Source organism: Crassostrea angulata, chromosome 3, assembly GCF_025612915.1.
Source record: "Crassostrea angulata isolate pt1a10 chromosome 3, ASM2561291v2, whole genome shotgun sequence".
Taxonomy (NCBI): Eukaryota; Metazoa; Mollusca; class Bivalvia; order Ostreida; family Ostreidae; genus Magallana; species Magallana angulata.
Genome location: NC_069113.1, coordinates 15,735,001 through 15,742,673, shown reverse-complemented (window position 1 = coordinate 15,742,673; position 7,673 = coordinate 15,735,001). Strand labels below are relative to the sequence as shown.

Genomic DNA, 7,673 nt, shown 5'->3' with positions numbered 1-7,673 from the left:
TCTCTTTGTACGACACAACAGCACGGTAAATATTTAATAACAAGATTAATGTAAATATTCGTGAAGATTCTTGACACATTCTCTTCAATTATTATCCGATATCTTTATTCCGTTCACGCCAAATAATAACTTCTCCCTTGTCTGAGTGAAGCATGTTTACCCACGCATTTTCTGGTCCAACAGTTTTACCATAATTTAAACAGGAAGTCGTTTGGATAAAAATGGCATCATATGCGCATACTTAAGTCTGCAATGGCTTGGAAAAGTTTTAATATTTCCGAACAGATGAGAAACTAGGAGGCTGATCCACATGTCCTCCCATTCTAACAATGTTGGGACTGAAGTGTCCTCTTTGCATAAAAAACCCAAACTGTCAATTAAACTTGAATCGATCATCCGGGTATCACATCATGTGTCAAGGCGATATTAAATCCCTATGTTCGTAAATCATTTTATTACCATGGCAAATGACCGAAAACTGCTTTCGAATTCAATAGTCCAGAAAATTATAAAACGTGCCTCGGGTTAAAAAGCACGGGGTTTTATGACTTTTTGTGAAGACAAAGGCATTTTCTCAAGATGTTTTGCCGCGTTAAAGACAAACCCAAAGCGAGTCTACTGGAAAAGGACAAAAGAGGGCGCTTTTGGATTAATTATCCATATATCACGTGAGATTAAGAGTATGCAAAGTAGATTCTATGTTGGAAATGTGTCCTTTAATGAGAAAAGCCTGTGTGTGTTAACGTGAGTCATTACAAAAATTCAAGTTTTGTTGTCCAACCCAATTCACAATATATTAGATTAGATTTTAATTGAAGCATTTATTCCTAACTTAATTCCAACTAAATCACTATCTCCACAATACATGTGCGCGATGCTCCCTTTTTTGTGGCGATGATTTCACTTAATTTTTTTCCCTACACCAGGGCAGTCGTTATAGGTATAAAATATTACAATATATTCCACCACTCTAATAATCATGCGCGAGATTTTCAAATCGGTTTGTTTAAACTTGCAAATCTGCACTTGTAATGTCCTGTATGATATACGACATAATATTGCCTTCTATTTTGGAGAGATCAATGGAGGTCTAGAACAAACTTTTTGACCGAGGAAGATAAGAAACCCATTGACACCCTTTTAATTCATTTCAGGAGTCCAAGACACACAATTTACGATAATCCCCAGAACCCAATCAAATTTTCCAAATTAAAACGCATTATAGAATTCCTTTTAGTTTGGTCCGGATCTATCATGTGAGTGCAGTAAAACATGGTTGGAATCTTTGAAGTCGGTCGGGTAAAAACAATCAATGGTGCAATGTCATCGGGAATATGAAAACCATCAAAGAGGGAACTACATACGGGTATTACCGTTATCCTATTCTGTCAATAGCTGATGTTGTATATCAATACAATCTTGACAATTTCTGATATTATGTATATGTGTGTATCTTGTGTGTTATTTTGTTCGTGTATAATATTTGTTGTAAAGTATATATGACTGTATGAAGGAACCTGTGTACATTTATGAAACATTTTGTTCTTAAATTTGAGAAAATTATATGCCACATTAAGATGTGTATTCTGAGTTTATCAATTTTTTTTCGACCCTAGGATACGTGTAAATTTTAAGAATAATCTTAAAGACAATTAAAGCGATAAAATCAAAATCGCTTTCACGACTTCTAATTTGTGGTCTAATCCATACGTTTAGAGTACTTAAATTGATTGCAAATCACGGGAATGACAAACACTACAATTTTAGTTTTTTATATTAAAATGCAGACACATCTATTATAAACCCCAAAGTACCCAAAATCAGTTATCAGGGCGTAGTATATTACTTCAATTTTACTCCTCATTTCCTTATTTTCATATCAATTTTTTACATCTTCCCAAAAAAGTGGGGGGGGGGGGGGGGGGCAACTCCATGATAATTCAATTTTTTATATGTAAATTTTAAAAAATTTGTTGCTGCGAGAAAAAGTGAACTGATACTACGTGCCTGAACTAGCAACGAAACTCAAAACGTTTTTTGCTGTATGGAAACGGAGGGTATATGTGCATTTGTAATGTGTACACTTTTATCAAAAGAATGGCAATTCAATGCTCCAAAGCGTTAAGTGTAGGGCCAATCCTTTTCCCATATGCGACTGGTTTTTGATAACCCAATTCCGACAATGTCACTTATTTCACCTTATTTGTCGTACAAAAAACGACCCAAAAAATTTAATGTCAAATCCTCATAAGAATCTGTAATCTTTTAAAGCAAGTATGTACATGGCAATTGACATCAAATATCAAATACATTAGTTGGACGGTAACTTACACGACAACCTTATTTACAAAAGCACCACAGGTGCCATGAAAAGGAGACTCGTGTCCCCATTGATCGAACAAATTATAATTATGATTATGGTATTTCTATTCACTTTTTGGAATTTGTAGGAATTTTTTTGTAAAATAATGAAAATTAAGTTGCACGAACTTATGAAATTTAAAAAATATTTGTGTTAAAGGTTATCCTTGACCTAACTGGTCCACATTGGATGGAACATTTGCGTTTTTTAAAAAGTCTATGTTGTTTTTCATGGAACCCGGATGTGATTTGAAATCGGACAGTATTCCGGTCCCAGCTCTGTACTGACTATGATACGTCAGTAAATCTGCTGTTTTTCCATTCTTAATCATTGTCATATCTAAATTTTTTCAAGGTTGTTGTAAATTATTTAAAAAGAATAAATATCATAATGTTGAAAGCGTTGGATTTATAACTGCATTATATTAACACTAAATTATAATTATACCATACTTTATAATGAACATTTTTATTTACATTCAATTAAGCATTAACAATCTTATCCTCTCTGTGTTTTGAGGTAACCAATATGTGTTTTTAAATAGCGTATTATAGGGGAAGAATACAATTTTATTTTTTTTAAAGAAATCTTTATTTTGTTATAATTATTTTTGGAGAAAAATTGAGGGGAAAAATATATTAATAACTTATAAAATAAATTCGAATCAAAATCCTATGAATAAAAATACAGGTAAAATTTAAGTTTATATATTTACATTCTTTGTCTCGCCACATTACAGTTATTGAAACTACTTGCATTAGAACTAAGCCACAATGATTTCTATGTTACAGTAGAATATACATATCTGCGAATGGACAAACAATGCTGTTTGAAAAGGAAAAGAAAGCAATTAAACTCAAGTAAGTCTATATTGAAGACATGTTTATCGGTGTGTGTATACCTAATGTCTATTAGATCGTCTCTTCATAATCAAGTATGTTGCATGTGAATTTTCCCCAACTTTCATAATATTTCTTTGACGTGCATATTCCTCTTGTTGATAAAATAGACTAAAATATTTTAAACAAATGAAAATGGAATGCGAAAACAATTTTAGGAACTAATCCAGAAAATTACATTTTGGATCTGGTTAGAAAAATTTGTCATATTTCGTTAATTTGATGTATATAGAATAAAATACATGCACGTAGTTGCAGCGACATTAAATGTATTTCAGGCAAACCTCTTTAGAAAAGAAGTGTCTCTAATTTGTTTGTATGAAAGACCAGTTCAAACAAATGACAGAACAGGAGTAGCTGTATGCTTCCAAAGCCGTTGTATTAATACGTTCGAATTCTGTGGTCCTTAATTGATTGGCCTTAAGTAAGAGCACGGTTTAAGCTACTTGCGGAAATAGCATATCAAGCAGATCTTCTCCACGTTTTCAAATCAATAGTCCAGTTAATTTGAGAGCCAATATAATCGTGTATTAAATATATGACACCAAAGACGACTTTTATCAAAATAAGACAAGCAATTTTTTCCTCGCCAAATCCCGCATCTCTAAATTGATAGTTAATATTTACTGCTAATAAGCGTCGCATGGCACAGCACGCCACACTAAAGTCCTTATCATTTATGAGTTTGTCGATTTGAATACTTTATTGCAATTAATTACACATTGAAGAAATAAGCATTAGAAACGACGTCTCTGAGTCAGATTAACGTTATTTATTGGGAATTCTGTCGGGTTTTATTGTCTTGGAAGCCATCTTCTGTCTTCATTCCACCCTGATATCTTCTGTAAGAACTCCATTAGCTAGGCAGCATCGCGTCCAATGAACATAAACCCCCGAGGTACTCGGCGTCCGAGAGAACAGGTAAGGAAAGCCGACATGAAGACGTCCAGATGAAGTGGGGGTTAAGACGATTGATGCCAATAGCAAAACAATTCAAGACCATCTAGAAAACAGCAAAGTGGCCTCTTGACTTCAGATCATTAAACATACCCCCTGCTGAAATTTTATTGTTGATTACAAGAAATATACAGAAGATGTTCACTATATATATTATCTTTTTTTCCCATTTTAACTATAAATGATTTATTATTTAACAATACAAAAGCATGGATGATATCTTGTTAAATAAAAAAAAGATTACTGTATTGAAATTGTTATTTTTCTGAGAACTATTGAGATTTGAAAGTGACATTGAAAAGCTTTTAAAGGAATTATTAACTAGCACGTTGTAACACACGTACAAATACTATTCTTATAATAATCATATGACGGGTTTAAACAAAAATTCCATCTTATAGTGAGAGGGTAGATGAATTACGTATGTATCTAATAAGATTTCATCCACGTGTAAATTTTAAAGTTTTATTTGTAAATTATAGCTGTGTTTTTCGAACAGTATACAAAATTTCTTGCACTCGAATTTTCAAAATTCTACCTAAATCAAGTGAGTATTTTTCCCTAAAAAATTAATTAATCAGCTGAAATTATTTCTGCTCAATGTATTATTTGACGTCTTCAAATTCAAATATCTGAATCATAAAAAGTATGATTACATTATCAACCCTCAATCAAATCAAATCGATCAGGCGCAAAATACAAGTGTTAGTTCAACAAGTGATCCTATGTCAGACATTTCGATAATTTTGTTAACGAAGGAAATATTACCATTTTAACCTGTTGAAATTAACGCCTTGTATAATTAGGGCTCCGTTCGGATCTGACAGACCCAATCAATTAAAAAGGGTTTTAATTTACCTATTGCAAGTTTCAATAGAGATGGTGTGCTATGTGCCACGTGCCAGCGACGCTGGGTGGGAAGTGGTCCTTAATTTGGTGTCTTTTTCAATGGGACACATGGGGATTTCGTTAAGTGATAGAGTTTAATTTGAATTGATATTTGAAACTTCCATGGGAAAGTTCTGCGACACCTTGTGAACGGTAGCTCTCATATAACATGCTGGACCAACATGCCAATGTACGAAATTTAAATCAAAATATGCATGCCTACGCATTTTTCATTTTGTACAAAATATATCAATGCATTTAATTAAATAAAGAAAATGTTTGAAAATAGACAAAACTCCAAATCTCGGCAAGGTTTATTTTTGGTATCATCAAATTTCGGTGAGGGTTATTTTTTGAAATCGTCAAATCTCGGAAAGGTGATTTTTGGTATCGCACTCTTATTTTCATTCAAACAAAAAGTACCATGATTTATTATAAATGTACCACTATATCAACGGCCTATTTCCAGGGTGAGAACTTTTTTTCATAAATTCATCTCCAATTTGTTAATACGTTTTGTTATAAAATATATAAATAAATAAATAAATAGATAAATAAATAAATAAATAAATAAATAAATAAATAAACCATGAAGTACATTTAACATACATGTGTAAATGAACAAGTTGTTCATGTCTTTTAGAGAGTGAAATAAAATATATTCAAACCAATGCTTACAGGAAACAGGATAAACGCATACGTTTTAATATAAATGGACTTTGTCCTCTTATAATAGATAGAAACATTATGAATTATACCTCTGAAATATGTTGGCATACCATAGGGAGAAAACCTTACACGGTAGGACGTGACAGTTCCGACAGCGAATCCCGGTTCGTTGTGTACTTGTGGGTAAGTATGTGTCAATATGGCTGTTCTACACAAGGACTAGATACTTGATGGGATACTTATCATGGAGTACATGCTCAGGGTTTTTATTGAAAATGAAGCGATTCTAACAGAAAGCTGTTACAATTGCCTCGTTGAACAGTCATTTAAATAAAGAGAGTTCATTAATAGATACTTCATATGGAAATATTCAATAAACACTTATCAGTGATTCGTCGACGTCGGAATTCAATGAGCCGAGCTAGAGCAACTGAGGATCTTTGCTACGATAACGTCCCTTACGGTGATTAAAGGCAATATTCTTCCACGCGAGAGATAGGACAGAGTCTTAATTTCTGTATGCATAGAAGAAAGTTTACTTTTCATCTTGACAATGCAGTTTTTTGTTTGCGTATACTTGGTATCCATGTTTGTGGGCCTGCGCCCAGGTTTACAAAGAGCAAACATTTTATGTCTTTCTCTATAACGAGCGAAACCCGATATGCAAATTACCATTATTACGCTATAGTTTTATGTATGTCTTTAAAATCTTCCCGCAGAATCTTTAATTTATACAGTGATTTGGCTTTATTACGCAAATATCGGGTCCATTACGGTAACGACCCACGTGTTTATTTTTCTGCACACGCGCGTGACAGTTCCGCAAATGGTATTGAACTCTTCCATGTTTCGTCTAATCGTCCGATCCCGTCTCAAATATAAAACAAACAAATCTCATATAAGATAAATGACGAATCGTGTGGCCATGTTGTTCTTTGAATTTTAATCTCATTTTGGTATACTAAAAATGGAATATAGGTTTACCCGCGGATAATGGGTTAGACAACAAACAATTGTGTATAAACATCGTCCAACGTAGATGATTGATTCCCAAAATTAATGCATTATTTGTTTTAGCTCTATGGCAGATCCAACTTTGATTTGGACAATTTGATATCCCGAAAGCTCTCTCGTGCATGCGGGTGGCTTTAATGTGAGGTAGTTTAAAGGAGAGCGGGCCACGGTATCATTTGATGGATCGTAGATTGTCTCACCTCTCCTTTGCTTTGAAGTTTACCTGATTGCTTTTATATTTCAAACTCTCGCTGGTTTGAATTTGTGGCAAAATTGAAAAGTATATCAGGAGAGAACGAAAGAAAAAAAGTCTCTGATATGCTCAATTATGCAACTCTTGTATTGATATATTGAATGCTTGTGTGTTTATTCAATGATTGTGTGTTTAAGTTTTACTTGCAGCAATTTCGCGATCAAAATCCAGCTTGGCACATAAATTTCTTCAGCAACTACTTATTTTTTGTCTGTTAGCAGTTAGTATGTACAGATAAATTTTCATTTGAAATTTCTAAACATAGTTTAGAAATAACATCACATAAATGATAAATGACAAAATGATAATGAATATTTAATATTCATATTAAATAAGGCACTAAATAATCGTTGTTCTGATAATGGAAAATATACCTTAATGTATTAGTATATTTATTTGAAATTAATCTACATTCTAACTTATTCCTTAATTTAGTAATTCTTTCTTTGCCTTGGCAAGGTTAATAGCAATGATATAATTCTTAAATATATATTAACCTATATTTCCTCAGCTTAACTGGGTTACTTCTTTAAAGGTCTAAGCAGTTTAACTATGTGTCATAACCATTCGATTTGTATTATTTTTTCCTTTTTGACAATTTTGAGAAGATAAAACTTTAATTCGGCAAACA

General features: G+C 32.8%; 1 long non-coding RNA gene across 1 annotated transcript; it reads right to left on the bottom strand.

Moving 5' to 3' along the window:
* Window positions 1-4,014: 4,014 nt before the first annotated feature.
* LOC128178571 (uncharacterized) lies at window positions 4,015-6,152 on the bottom strand. Its single transcript, XR_008242968.1, has 2 exons — window positions 5,865-6,152; window positions 4,015-4,264 (listed from the first exon to the last, which is right to left on the bottom strand). It is a non-coding gene; the product is annotated as an uncharacterized LOC128178571 (long non-coding RNA).
* Between the last annotated feature and the right edge of the window lie 1,521 nt (window positions 6,153-7,673).